A 16,618-nucleotide genomic window follows, 5' to 3' on the forward strand; every position below is an offset into this window, starting at 1 on the left:
GAAGCAGTCCATCAGTGGCACCCAGCAATGTCGAGTAGGTGCAGGGTCCAACAGGTGACATCATTTCAGTAGAAGCAGTCCATCAGTGGCACCCAGCATTGTGGAACAGGTGCAGACTCCATCAGGTGACATCATTTCAGTAGAAGCAGTCCATCAGTGGCACCCAGCAATGTTGAGTAGGTGCAGACACCATCAGGTGACATCATTTCAGTAGAAGCAGTTCATCAGTGGCACCCAGCATTGTGGAACAGGTGCAGACTCCATCAGGTGACATCATTTCAGTAGAAGCAGTCCATCAGTGGCACCCAGCAATGTTGAGTAGGTGCAGACAGCAGTCCATAATATTCACTATCACTGATCACACTGTTCATCAGCGTTTATTAGCAGAAAGTAAACATGTCCAATTGGCACCAATCATGTAGAAAAAGTACAAGTAACAGTCCATAATATTCACTATCACTGATCACACAGTTCATCAGCAGAAATTAAACATGTCCTAGTGGCACCAATCATGTAGAAAAAATACAAGTAACAGTCCATAATATTCACTATCACTGATCACACTGTTCATCAGCAGAAATTAAACATGTCCTAGTGGCACCAATCATGTAGAAAAAGTACAAGTAACAGTCCATAATATTCACTATCACTGATCACACTGTTCATCAGCAGAAATTAAACTTTTCTAAGTGTCACACATCATGTTGAAAAGTGCAGGTAACAGTTCATAATATTCACTATCACTACTCAGACAGTTCAAGCATGAACAATAGTTTGAATACACATACAAATGCTTTTACAATGCTCTTACACTAAACATACAAATTCTAATAAACACACAAATGATATCAGATAATTGTCATATTACTATTACAAATACTCAAATATCAGTAAACCTATAATATTTATGAGTGTCAGTGCAAGCCACTACAAACAAATAAAATAATATTTAGGAGATAGGTGGGTAGGATTAGGAAAGGAAAACACACAAAACGCACTCACTCATCTTTCATCCACATTAAGTACTACTGTGTAATTGAGTAGTGTTAACTGTTTAAATGCAATTCTGTCAAAATTTCATGTTCATCATGTGTATCAAGTAATAGTGGCAGCAATGTATAACAGTCAATAATAGTTAAGTCAACGTCATAGTCATCATTCAAGACCAATGTTTGCCAAGCCAGATCAAAATGTACAGTTGCTTAACAACTGTCAGTGTGCCAAGATATGCAACTTCCTCTCTCAAAAAAAAAAAAAAAAGTACATACTGCTTAGTGATTTAACAAAGTGTGTGTAGACAATCTTCCTTCCATTTTAGTGTTCTAGTCTGCTATCTTCATCCTCCTTGTTCCATATAGACCAACAAAAAAAAAAAAATATGCACCTCACTTACTTTACCTCTTATACACCAAAACTCCAATCAACTTCATATAATCTCAATACCTCAATAATACGTCTTCAATACGTCGATACATATAAACCTTATTGCCAGTATCATTCCACTTCCATAACAACTCTTTCCTCTAGTCAGTCTCCTCGAATAAGTACAGATAAAATCCTAATGCAAACCTCCACATCCCATACCATCCGAAGACACACTGTCAACACACAACCTCTGTGTAATTCATCTGACTCAAATCTTCCACTCATTATGAATTATAAACAAAGAATGCATACATGACCTCTAACAGACTTAGTTCGAATAACTCTCAGTAATTAAGTACGATTACGGAGTGTGAATGATCCTAATATTTCACAGTGTGTACACCACTTCAAGAATTATGGCAAACAGAAGCAAACATGTGGAGTATTTTTCGTGTCAAGTGTCACTTCCTATTTCAATTGCTCACGAAATATGCAGTGTAATAACTGTGTTGGTATGTCATGTCGTGAGCTTCCTTCCTATTGGCATACATTTATACAGCTTTCATAAAATCTCCAGCTCATGTGACTTCTATGAAGTTTCTTGTACCATTGTCGTTCGTCGAATTATAGCAGTTCATTTTTCTATCTTAAAAATATAAGGCACTGAGCGTAAGCAAAACAAGCAATAGCGAGTAGATATACCAGTAGTGAACAGAATGTCAACAAGTGGATGCAGCACAATTCTTACAACGAGGCTCTGCCAAGCGAACAATCTGTAACTAATACCATAGTGTAACCTAAACTCTATGTTCATTCACAGTATATCAGCATTTCTATATACCAAATTAAAGAGTAGTTGTGACGACAAACAGAGATGTAAAAATATACAATCCATGCGCATAGCAGCAAACATATATCTTATGTACTAAACAGGTCATTAGCATTATATCACCATAAGCAAATAAATGTTCATATGTAATCTTAATAAGTAAACATGAAGGCGCAAGCAGATAAATCACAAAGTATAACTTACATACATATCAGCACAACTATCAGGTGACAACTATAATTTAAATAAATAAGCACAGCAGGCACATAATTAAAAATATGACATCAGTGAAAAAGCAGTGCAGCCAAGCGATGCATAATATACACAAGTAACAATCCAGTTCATTAATAATCATTGTCAAAATCAGTTAACGTACGCAAGCACGTCGCTTCACAAGTAAATTCATAGAACATGAAATTAACACAAAGTATGAATCACGTAATCGCGAGCAGCAAATTACGTCTAAAGTACGTACCTAAGTGGAAATATGTTACCTGAAAAATAAACTCAACTAACAGTTACCTTTTTTTTAGTTTATTAGTTTCTTCTTGGAAATTACATTCTTCCTGAAAATTTCTCGATAGCAAGTCGTCTTAACGTCGGACACGCACATAATTTACCTGAAGTTCTTAAATATTTTATAGAACCGTATCCTGAAAAATACTGGATGTTAATAACATAATTCATCAAGTCACTATAGCTTTATACTGATTTTATTCGGAGAAAGACTGTGTATTTGTTTACGGCTGTCAGTGCATTCGCACCGAGCGCTCGACCAGCTGTAGGCGCGTGACGTAGAAAGCAATTGTTTGCGGTCAACGACTGCCCTGTGCGGCGCGCAGACTTGACTGTTGCTTTGAGTATATGCCGCCGCCAAAACACAGCGCGGTATCCTTGTACTCTCCGCATGTTTACATATAGCTGTTAGTTTCTCACAAGTATGTCATTCTACAAAAATTTTTCAAAAGTATATCATTCCACAAAAATTTTTACGTTAGATATGTCATGTATTCCCTTAGAGCGTCGTGATTTAAGAGTTTCTACTTCGACAGTGTTATCATGAATAATTTTGCGAATTCTATATGGAGCGTTATAAAGCAGAAAAAATTTCCGACACAAGCCTTTTCCTTTGTGAGACAAACGATGAGACTTAATTAACACCTTCTGACCAACTGACAAGATTTTTAAACGACCAGGACGCTTAGCTGATTTGTCTCTTCTAGCAGCCGCAGATGTAATATTTCGTAGAGCCAGGTTGACAGTTTAAGAATGCCGCAGTTTCCCTGTAGGCAGAAAAGGAACGATTTCAGAAATGCGATTTGTCAGTGCTTTGTTTTTTAATATCAGTATGGGCGGTAAAGAAGTTGAGTCATTAGGAAGGTCATTCAGAATATTTTGAAAAATATGAAGATACTGATCCCAAGTTCTGTGATTCTGATGACAATAAAGACGACACAATTTATTGATTTCCTTCATACATCTCTCTGAAGCGTTAGATTGAGGGTGAAAAAGTGAAATGAAAATTGGTTTAATTTTACGACGCCGTAGAGTACGAAGCCAAATTTTAGAATGAAACTGTGATCCATTATCTGATATAACCTTATCAACATGACCCACTTCTTTAAGAAAATGTTTGATGAAAGCGTTAGATACTGAACGAGCTGTTGCTTTGCGTAAAGGTGTAAAACACACATATTTTGATGTCAACTCCACTGCTACGAAAATGTACGCAAAACCATTAGTAGAACGAACCACTGGACCGAACAAATCAACTGCAGCCATGTCCTTTAATTTTGCTGGAATGATAGGAAACAACGGTGCTCTGTGAGAAACTGTTGGCGGCTTAGCCTTTTGACATAATTTGCATTTGGCAAGAACAAATCGAATACGTTTTTCCATATTATTGAAGTAGCAATTTTCTCGTAATTTATGAAAGCATTTTCTGGGACCAAAGTGTGCATAACTGAAATGCGTATACCAAATCAGCTTATTAACCCACTCATCAGGAATACAAACTAACCAAACAGAGTTGTCGACCGATTTTCGTTTAAAAAGAATGTCATTGCGAACTAAATAATGCTGTCTAATCGCTACGCTTTCCTTTCTCCTCCACTTCTCCTTAATGTCCTTCCAGATTGGATCCTTATTTTGCTCCTTTGCGATGTCCTGGAGCGAAGACGAAATAAAGTTCTCAAACGCAACACCTTCAATATACATCAAACAATAATTGTTTTCCTTGCAGTCCTCTTCAGCACTTTGTTTCAAACCTATAGGTGCACGTGATAAAGCATCGGCAACAATATTTGAAGAACCCTGTATGTAAACAATACTAAAATCAAATTCCTGTAGGTACAACGCCCATCCTGACAATCTGCCATGAGTTAATTTTGTCAACATAAGAAACTCCAGAGCTCGATGATCGGTGTAAACCTTAGTATGTCTGCCCAACAAAAATGTGCGAAATTTTGTAAAAGCCCAAACAACAGCCAAAGCTTCAAGTTCCGTAATCGAATAATTCTTTTCTGATTTAGAGAGAACACGACTTCCAAATGCAATAGTCTTTTGTACTACAACGCCGTTTTCTTCTATCTCTTGAAATAAATGTGCACCTAGGCCTTTGTATGATGAATCCGTCGCCAAACAAAAATCTTTAGATAAATCTGGATGTGAAAGAAGTGGAGCAGCAACTAAAGCATCACGGAGTTGTTCAAATTCTGACTGAGCTTCGTCATCCCAACACCAATTAGATTTCTTTCCAGATAGTTCTCATAAACGAGGTGTGGCCAAATTGTCCAATTTAACAAAGCGTCTAAGAAAATTACAGACACCAAGGAAACTACGAACATCACGTTTTGTAGTAGGAACAGCATAATTACGAATAGCGTCTAGTTTCTCTGGATCAGGAAGAATACCTTCTGTAGAAATAATGTGACCGAGAAATTTCACCTGAGACGACCAAATTCAGATTTTTCTAAGTTCACCGTAATGCCAACTCTTGCAAAAATACGTAATAATGAATCCAAAATTTTGTTGTGCTCACTCCAAGAATTCTTAGCAATAAGAATGTCGTCAACATATGAAGTAATATTGTCACGAAGATAAACAGGTAAAATTTCATTTAAACTACGAATGAATGCTGCTGAAGATACAGTAAGTCCAAACGGTAATTTCCGAAGTCACTTTTAGGTAAAATAGTCATATCCGGTTATTTTTTACACGCTCTCTAGATAGATTGATAGTTGAAGAGTTGTTTCGATAGATGCAAAGAATAGTGAAAGAGTAGGCAGCGGTACAGAAGACTAAAAGGGAAATAGCACCACTACAGCTCGGGGCCCTATGCTCGCTACGGCACATATTCACTTAGAGTAGTGAATCCCCTGAGGACTTTAATAGCCGCACATAAATTCTAGTTTGTGACTTAATGGCAAATTTAGCGGAAGTGCGTACATAAATTGATCTAACCATGCACATGGATGTATGTCATTCTTAGAATTGTGGAAGATCTTAAATTTCCGAACAGTCAAAAAATGTTTATAGTCAAAGTTTTCGCCTCGTGGCGACAAAGACCTACCGCGTCTGTCCCAGTCACAATGACGATTATTGTTAAATTCACGCGCCTGGCGCTCTCTTGTTGCATCCCGTACACGAAACAAATTACTTTCTTCAAACCCCTCTGCTACCTGTGATTCTAAATTTCTTCTGCTATCTTTTCCTACGATTTCGCCTTCAATTTGCTTGACTTGCTTTCGTAATGCCTCAACTTCCCTTTTAACGCGTTCATTAAATTTTCCCTGATTTTCAACATGCTTATTTATGTTCTGGTACTCTTCGGTTTCTGCAAATGGCAATGGTGCTGTATCATCTGAATCTCTGTCCCCATTTAAACTAAGATTTGTCAATTTGTGTGAAATTTCCTCAACTCTTTCCGATAAATCACCTATTTGTTCTTTCTGTTTATTTACGTCTTCCGTAAGTGTCGCGACTCGGGTTTCTGTATTGACACATTTGGTAGCTAGCTGTTCATATTGTTGTGTTAGGTTATTTAATCTGTCATTTGGTACGGATTCCTCGATTCTCTCAAATATTTCTTCCTTATCCTTTGCACGTTGTAAATTTAACTCTGAAAATTTCTGTACTATCACGCGATCTCTTTCTTCCTGTTCTCTATCCTGTTCCCTTTGTCTAATCTCTACTGCAATTAATCTATTATTGTGAGAATTCAAAATCGGTTGTACTTCTTCTCTGATTTCTTTCTTTAATTCATCTTTCATATTTTTGAAACATGTCCCTATTCGTTAGTCTAACCGTGTTTCCATTGTTTCCATATCAGTTTCTAATCTTGTTGCCAAAGTTTCCATCTTTGATCCCAGTGAGTCTAACCGTGTTTCCATTGTTCCCCTATCTGTTTTTAATTCAGATCGTAACTGTGATCCCATTGTTCCCATATCAGTTTTAATTTCAGATCGCAACTGTGATCCCATATTTAAAATGACAATTACCAAATCTACACATGCAAAATAGACTACAATTACTAAACTACAAATTACTACAACAATACTACTGTCTACTATTTTTACAATCAGAAGAATTCCAAGGTACGATCCGAAGCAGTGGTCGCCACGTGCATGGGGGCTTAATTAAAATAAAGATATAAGAATGCAATGCAAATACTTTTTAATTTTCTGTCGCTGTATGTCCGATTACGCTGTTTCGTAAACGGCTGGCCCTGACTAGTTTTAGTACGCAATCTGACTGCATAGAATAACAACAAACAATGAAATGAAAATTTCACTTAATACAATTAATTAATTAAGTCCCCAGCAACTATAAAATCTACGAAGCCAACAAAGCACAAGTGTAGTTGTTCTGTGTGTGGTAGTGTGACTCAACGCACATCTGGCACGGTTCTTCTTCAACAAGACAAGAAATTTTAAATACCATTTATACTGACGTGATAAAAGAAAATTAGAAATACTATAATTGTGCAAGAAAACGAAAATTACACTCTAATACAAGAACACACGCCAGATGCTTTGTTGACTGAACCTGTAATGACACATTATTCAGGTCACTGAAAGAATAAAACAATAAAAGAAAATACCTCCATATATTGACGAAATGCACTCTGACCATTACAATATCTCCATTAGAACAACATCTGCTATCTCTCCCATCAAACCACTGCATAAAACATGGAACAACACTCTCCACTACCACATCTCACTCTGACTTCACGACATGCAGTGTCCACCACAACTTCTCGGTAAGAACTGCTTGCCGCTACGTCTCAATAAGCACTGCCAGTGGAGGCGGCGGAACAATACTCTCTGGCGCGATCTTTGGCGCTGTGGCTCAGTGTAGCCACCTTTCAACATGATTCTGTGTTATAGTTGTTACTGATAAAAAACTGTGAGAAAAATTTTCCAATTTGTCTTTACCTCTAAGAGGCTTCATCTTCCCAAGCAGTGCAGCTTTTTTGGTGGATTGCTCATTACGCTGGTACACACTAAGTCCATAACCACATAATATGGTACCTCCAAATTACCCATCAAATTTACAGTGAAATGAATACCCCTAGCAGCATACAGGCCTTGATGTAAGTCAAAGGGGAGAGTTGAAAATGTGAACCCCAACCGGGTTTCGAACCCAGAATCTTTCGCTTACATGGCAGGCGCTCTATCCATCTGAGCCACCGAGGACACTGGGGACAGTATGACTGCAGGGACTTATCCCTGACACGCCTCCCGTAAGACCCACATTCCTAACATATGGTCCCGCACTATTTTAATAGTGCCCCTGCCCATTATACAAATTACTCGTGGCTTTTTGCCGATTCCCGTAAGAGCTCCGGCAGTGTTTGTGCATCTGCACAGAAGAAGGGGGTCAAATGGACGGTGAGCCCTTAACTATATACTGGGTGATCAAAAAGTCAATATAAATTGGAAATCCGAATAAATCATCGAATAATGTAGATAGAGAGGTACAAATTGACACATTTGCTTGGAATGACAAGGGTTTTTATTAGAATCAAAAAAATACAAACGTTAAAAAGATGTCCGACAGATGGCGCTTCATCTGATCAGAATAGCAATAATTAACATAACAAAGTAGGACAAAGCAAAGATGATGTCCCTTACAGTAAATGCTCAATACGTCCACCATCATTCGTCAACAATAGATGCAGTCGAGGAATAATGTTGTCAACAGCAGTTTAAAGCATGTTCGGAGTTATGGTGAGGCATTGGCGTCGGATGCTGTCTTTCAGCATCCCTAGAGTTGTCGGTCGATGACGATATGCTTGCGACTTCAGGCAACCCCAAAGAAAATAACCGCACGGACTGAGGTCTGGGGACCTGAGAGGCGAAGCATGACGAAAGTGGCGGCTGGGCACACGATCATCACCAAACGACGCGCGCAAGAGATCTTTCACGCGTCTAGCAATTTGGGGTGGAGCGCCATCCTGCATAAACATCGTTCATTCCAGCAGGTGTTTATCAACCAGGCTGGGGATGATGCGATTCTGTAACATATCGGTGTACCTCTCACCCATCACGGTAGCAGTTTTCCGGTCCAGCGCCGTCTGTCAGACATTTTGTGAAATTTTTTTATTTTTGGTTCCAATAAAACTCCATGACATGACATTCCAAGCATGTGTGTCAATAATTACCTCTCTATCTACATTATTCCGTGGTTTATTAAGTTTGCAAATTTATACTGACTTTTTGATCACCCTGTATTTATATGTACCCACCAAAACTGCCTTCGTTACTTCTAACACTCCACCACCCATTGTTGTTGTTGTGGTCTTCAGTCCTGAGACTCGCTTGATGCAGCTCTACATGCTAATCTATCCTGTGCAAGCCCCTTCATCTCCCAGTACCTACAACAACCTACATCCTTCTGAATCTGCTTAGTGTATTCATCTCTTGGTCTCCCTCTACGAATTTTACCCTCCACACTGCCCTCCAATGCTAAAGTTGTGATCCCTTGATGCCTCAGGACATGTCCTACCAACCGATCCCTTCTTCTAGTCAAGTTGTGCCACAAATGTCTCTCCTCCCCAATCCTATTCAATACCTCTTCATTAGATACGTGATCTACCCACCTAATCTTCAACATTCTTCTGTAGCACCGCATTTCTAAAGCTTCTATTCTCTTCTTGTCCAAACTATTTATTGTCCATGTTTCACTTCCATACATGGCTACACTTCATACAAATACTTTCAAAAACGACTTCCTGACACTTAAATCTATACTCGATGTTAACAAATATCTCTTCTTCAGAAACGCTTTCCTTGCCATTTCCAGTGTACATTTTATATCCTCTCTACTTCGAATATCATCAGTTATTTTGCTCGCCAAATAGGAAAACTCCTTTACTACTTTAAGTGTCTCATTTCCTAATCTAATTCTCTTCAGCGTCACCCGACTTAATTCGACTACATTCCATTATCCTCGTTTTCATTTTGTTGATGTTCATCTTATATCCTCCTTTCAAGACACTGTCCATTCCGTTCAACTGCTCTTCAAGGTCCTTTGCTGTCTCTGACAGAATTACAATGTCATCGGCGAACCTTAAAGTTTTTTATTTTCTCCATAGATTTTAATACCTAATCCAAATTTTTCTTTTGTTTCCTTTACTGCTTGTTCAATATACAGATTGAATAACATCGGGGAGAGGCTACAACCCTGTCTCACTCCCTTCCCAACCACTGCTTCCCTCTCATGTCCCTCGACTCTTATAACTGCTATCTGCTTTCTCTACAAATTGTAAATAGCCTTTCGCTCCCTGTTTTTTACCCCTGCCACCTTTAGAATTTGAAAGAGAGTATTCCAGTCAACATTGTCAAAAGCTTTCTCTAAGTCTACAAATGCTAGAAACGTTAGTTTGCTTTCCTTTATCTTCCTTCTAAGGTAAGTCGTAGGGTCAGTATTACCTCACGTGTTCCAATATTTCTACGGAATCCAAACTGATCTTCGCCGAGGTCGGCTTCTACCAGTTTCTCCATTCGTCTGTATATAATTTGCGTTAGTATTTTCCAGCTGTGACTTATTAAACTGATAGTTCGGTAATTTTCACATCTCTCAACACCTGCTTTATTTGGGATTGGAATTATTATATTCTTCTTGAAGTCTGAGGGTATTTCGCCTGTCTCGTACATCTTGCTCACCAGACGGTAGAGTTTAGTCACGACTGGCTCTCCCAAGGCCGTCAGTACTTCTAATGGAATGTTGTCTACTCCCGGGGCCTTGTTTCGATTCAGGTCTTTCAGTGCTCTGTCAAACTCTTCACGCAGTATCGTATCTCCCATTTCATCTTCATCTGCATCCTCTTCCATTTACATAATATTGTGCTCAAGTACATCGCCCTTGTATAGACCCCCTATATACTCCTTCCACCTTTCTGCTTTTCCCTCTTTGCTTAGAACTGTGTTTCCATCTTACCTCTTGATATTCATACAAGTGGCTCTCTTTTCTCCAAAGGTCTCTTTAATTTTCCTGTAGGCAGTATCTATCTTACCCCTAGTGAGATAAGCCTCTACATCCTTACATTTGTGCTCTAGCTATCCCTGCTTAGCCATTTTGCACTTCCTGTCGATCTCATTTTTGAGACGTTTGTATTCCTTTTTCCCTGCTTCATTTACTGCATTTTTATATTTCTTCCTTTATCAATTAAATTCAATTTTCTCCTCTGTTACCCAAGGATTTCTACTAGCCCAAGTCTTTTTACCTACATGATCCTCTGCTGCCTTCACTACTTCTTCCCTCAGAGCTACCCGTTAGTCTTCTACTGTATTTCTTTCCCCCATTCCTGTCAATTGTTCCCTTACGCTCTCCTTGAAACTCTGTACAACCTCTGGTTTAGTCAGTTTATCCAGGTCCCATCTCCTTAAACTCCCACCTTTTTGCAGATTCTTCAGTTTTAATCTACAGTTCATAACCAATAGATTGTGGTCAGAGTCCACATCTGCCCCTGGAAATGTTCTACAGTTTAAAACCTGGTTCCTAAATCCCTGTCTTACAATTATATAATCTATCTAATACCTTCTACTATCTCCAGGATTCTTCCATGTATACAACCTTTTATGATTCTTGAACCAAGTGTTAGCTATGATTAAGTTATGCTCTGTGCAAAATTCAACTCGACGGCTTCCTCTTTCATTTCTCTCCCCCAATCCATATTCAGTCACTATGTTTCCTGCTCTCCCTTTTCCTACTGTCGAATTCCAGTCACCCATGACTATTAAATTTTCGTCTCCCTTCACTACGTGAATAATTTCTTTTATCTCATCATACATTTCTTCAATTTCTTCGTCATCTGCCAAGCTAGTTGGCATATAAACTTGTACTACTGTAGTAGGCATGGGCTTCGTGTCTATCTTCGCCACTATAATACGTTTACTATCCTGTTTCTAGTAGCTTACCCGCACGCCTATTTTTTTATTCATTATTAAACCTACTCCTGCATTACCCATATTTGATTTTGTATTTATAACCCTGTGTTTACCTGACCAGAAGTCTTGTTCCTCCTGCCACCGAACTTCACTAATTCCCATTACATCTATTTCTATCCTATCCATTTCCCTCTTTAAATTTTCTAACCTACCTGCCCGATTAAGGGATCTGACATTCCACGCTCCGATCCGTAGAATGCCAGTTTTCTTTTCCCTGATAACGACATCCTCCTGAGTAGTCCCCGACCGGCGATCCGAGTGGGGGATTATTTTACCTCCGGAATATTTTACCCAAGAGGACGCCATCATCATTTAACCATAGAGTAAAGCTGCATACCCTCGGGAAAAATTACGGCTGTAGTTTCCCATTGCTTTCAGCCGTTCGCAGTACCACAACAGCAAGGCCGTTTTGATTAATGTTACAAGGCCAGAACAGTCAATCATCCAGTCTGTTGCCCCTGCAACTACTGAAAAGGCTGCTGCCCCTCTTCAGGAACCACACGTTTGTCTGGCCTCTCAACAGATACCCCTCCGTTGTGGTTGCACCTACGGTACGTCACGCAAGCCTCGCCACAAACGGCAAGGTCCATGGTTTGTGGGAGGATCCACCACCCAAATCAACTAAATTCACCTCCAATTCGCCTGTATGTGCACAATGCTTCTCCCTAAAAAGTAACGCGATGTTTCTAATAAATCAGTTCTGCCAGAGCTTCAACCAAGCACAGTGCATTATGCATCAATGAGCCATTCCAGCCTTCATTTTCCCAGACAAACTTCTCAATTCCGTGCATTATAGTAACGTGCGATTTAATTCTGAGTGTTGTTAACTGCAGTACGAGTTCAAGGGACTGATGCACTTTGTCTGTGTACTTTACTGGTTACTGTCTTCTCTAGTTGGAATGTTATCCCTCTAAGTCATCTAAGGCCAAGTTTTGTATGCTTTGGTATGAGAACGTTTAGTCTTAAGATCATACAGTAACCGTTAATTACGTTAATTACCAGAGGCATGCTCTCTACATACTGTGCAAAATGCTGTCCCCCAAACTGACAACCTACCACTGCTGAACACAAGTCTACACATCACTGATTCCAATTCCACGTTAGTTATTGTATGGAGGGTTTAATCGCCTCTTTGTCCAGTAATAACTTAGGCATTCTACTATTCCCTAATGACACTGAACTACATTCCACCTTGGCAGCAGTATCAGCTGCATCTAAATTTAGCAGGAAGTCCATGTGGCGGTACGGAGCTTCCGTTTTGCGTTTACCATCATCTCATTCATTTCCTGTTTCATTATAATGATTCGTGGTGTCCTGTCACATCCTATCCGCCACACAGAGGTTGGTGACATTGTCTCTGCACATTTCCTGTCCTCCGACATCTGAAACATTTCACGTTAACAGAGAATACTCCTTTCATATACCGCATACCTGCTACTACATGAATTTGTTCAAACTCCATGGCTAATCTGACTGCAGATTATAAATCCGTCAGGTAATGTGTTTTTACTCTTCAAGACATATCAGGTGGCTAGCCCCTTAAAATTCAGTTGCGCGTAATGGAGTAGGACTGTTTCTGGCTCGTCATTCTCCACTACTTCAAATGTCAGCACATTCACGTTACATATTGGGTCAGCAAAATACTTTATCGATTCATTATGATTCTTTGGCATACTACTCAACTGCTTGCGATAAAACCTCGCTCAGTTTTCTTTCATTTCATCAAATGTTTGCAAGCCTCTTAGTTCCTCTGTTGTGCTGACATTCGTCCTGGCTTTCTCAGCCAACTGTAGCATTGTCACCTGCAATAGTCGATCTTGGTGCCACATTCCAATAATAGCTGCTAACTGCACGCCATTCGTAAAGAAGGTTACACTATTAGCCGACTTACCAGAGAAGTGTATGATGAGATTGGCTGTGGCTGGATCTAGTAAAGGAGTAGGTTGCTCGGCTAATTCCATCCCTTGGCCACTAGCTGCAAGCCTTTTGCGCTAGTCTATATTACCTGCTCTCAACTTCGTCATTTCATTGACCAAGGCTTGAACTACATCGCGAGTACTGATACACCGGGCTTCACGTTTTCTTAGTGGACGCTAGAAAATGAAATGCCAAGTGAAGATATTTGATTTCCGACACGTTCTCTCTTTGAGTTTAATAGAGGTGTGATAGCAGCGGAGGCAGCTAGAAACATTTGCGCCGCGTATGGGGATACAGCCACTGGATAGAGTACGGCAAGATAACGGTTTTTCCGCTTTAAGAACGATTGTTTTGATATTAGTGACTCTCAACGTTCTAGAAGACTTTCGGTGTTTGATGAAGATAGTTTAAACGCCTTAATCCGCAATTATTCACGTCAATGTATTCGAGAACTGACAAATGTGATGATCTGTGTTCATTGCACCGTCGTCTGACATTCATGCAATGGGGCAGGTTCAAAAATCGGGTGTATCTGTACCGCATGGTCTAAGTCAAAATGACAAAAATCTGCGGGTGCCCATATGTGCATCTCTGCTTTCTAGTCATAAATTGGCTCGTGAACAACACCGACCATTGCTATCCTGTAACAAAACTGGTGACGATAAATGGTGTGTTTATGCTAACATAAGTAAAAGAAAGGACTGGTTGAGCTCAAGCAGAGCAGCAACCCCCACCATCAGTGCATCCGAAAAACATAATGTAATGCATCTGGTGAAAAAGCGACGGTGTGGTGTACTACGAATAGTTTCCGTGAGGTGTGACCATCACTGCAGCCATTTATTGTCAACAACTGTGAGGTCTCGCAGACCAAGTCCGAGAACAACGGGCAGGCATACTGCGTGAAGTGATGCTACTCCACGATAAAGCCCCCCCCCCCCCGTATTCTGCTAGACTAACAAAAAGCACCACACAGAAGTTAAGTTTGGAAGGCATTCTGCAACCACCTTATTCATCTGATACTGGGGCCTCAGATGTTCATCTCTTCCACTCTCTACCGAACAACATTGAAGGAACTTCCTTTTCCGATGAAAACGCCCGGCCGACTCGGCTCGATCTCTTCGCCTCAAAACCACGTGATTGCTACCCTCGTGGAATTGAAATGTTATCCCAGACTTTTCAGACTATTGTAAATAGTGAAGGAAAATATATCACTCATGACTGAAGTCTCTATTAAGTATATCTGGGGAAAACGATACTACCTTATATGCCAACCCAATACTTCTCACACGTCATCTTCTGAAGACACCTTGAGGAGAAGTGCAATATGTTTCAATACAGTTGCCTATTTTTATACCTCGAAAATGAATTATATACTTTGTACAAGTTGCACCTGCTATAGACGAATTACTGTTGGTGAGAAGGCACAAAAAAAGACAACTAGTTGAATGAATGACAGGCAGAACACATAAGATAGCTTCATAAAAAATACTGCCCCGCTTGTTGAGTAGTCTCACTAATGCCAACATAACAAAATGAAATATGATAGACGTCAGTGCCTTTGCAGTCCGATGGATCACTTTACCCTGGTATTTGATTATACATGCATGCAGAGTTTTACAATTCTTCCACATTTATAGTATCAGAAATCCAGAACAAAATTAAAAATACCCCCGAAATTTCATAACGAACAAATAAACTTAAGAAATGTCTTCACGCTCAAGACAATGAATCATCACACGAACGTACAAATAAAATCATCACTTCGCAAATCAGTTTTGTATACAAGCCCCCAAATGTGTGTACATGTGGTCTACTGACAATTTACACAAAACAAGTACTACGATTTTTGCGCAAGCGTGTTTTGCAGCCGTCTGTCTCTGATACCTTCCACACCTCCCGAACCTCTGTTTCCGACTCCACGAAAAATTCCTTCCTCCTGAATAGTTTCCGAACATCATAGGTGGAAGCATAAATCTATACAGGTATCATTCCCAGCGTGACAGCCGACTAATGTCACAAAATTATCGAAAAATCGGGAATAAGATCGTAGACACCCTCCACCCTCTCCTCCTGCATACGTCACGCACAATTTTCACTACAAAGCTGGTAGTATACTGTGATTCTGGTGGAACTATAAATGTAAATGAATTGTAGTGAAGTTAAAATTTTATAATTTCCCCATGTCAAATGTGTGGGACACTGTGATGTAGGGAACTATTCAAAAAATACATACAGTAATAATGTTCTTAGTGGCATACAAGTATTAATTAACACACTAAAATAATTTAAAATCATATCATAGCAAATATGAATGATGACTAGAATGAAGAATATAGGAAATGCATGAGGATCAATAATACCAAAAACACACGTAGAAGGTTTGCTGACTTAAATTTATTTTGTTTGAACAAATAACTCAAATTCTGACAAACGCACTTAAATGACTAGTGCTTATGTAATGAGTTATGTTAATATATACTGGGGTTCCTTGCACCAATTTATGACATTTCAGTCGTATGTACAATTTGTGTGCACCTAGTTGTGTTATTGTCATTTGAACATGCTATGCATTATAGCTTAATGGGAAATTTTACTTGATAGAGACGAAAATTTAATAGTCAAGGGTTACTGGAATTCGAGAGTAGGAAAAGGGAGAGAAAGAAACATAGTGGCTGAATATGGACTGGGAGAGAGAAATGAAAGAGGAAGCCGTCTGGTAGAATTTTGCACAGAGCATAAATTAATCATAGCCAACACTTGGTTCAAGAATCATAAAAGAAGGTTATATACATGGAAGAATCCTGGAGATACTAGAAGGTATCAGATATATTATATAATTGTAAGACTGAGATTAAGGAACCAGGTTATAAATTGTAGGACATTTCCAGGGGCAGATGTGGACTCTGACCACAATCTATTGGTTATGAACTGTAGATTAAAACTGAAGAATCTGCAAAAAGGTGGGAGTTTAAGGAGATGGGACCTGGATAAACTGACTAAACCAGAGATTGTACAGAGTTTCAGGGAGAGCATAAGGGAACGATTGACAGGA

The sequence above is a fragment of the Schistocerca cancellata genome, chromosome 3 (assembly GCF_023864275.1).
Source record: "Schistocerca cancellata isolate TAMUIC-IGC-003103 chromosome 3, iqSchCanc2.1, whole genome shotgun sequence".
In the NCBI taxonomy this organism is placed as follows: Eukaryota; Metazoa; Arthropoda; class Insecta; order Orthoptera; family Acrididae; genus Schistocerca; species Schistocerca cancellata.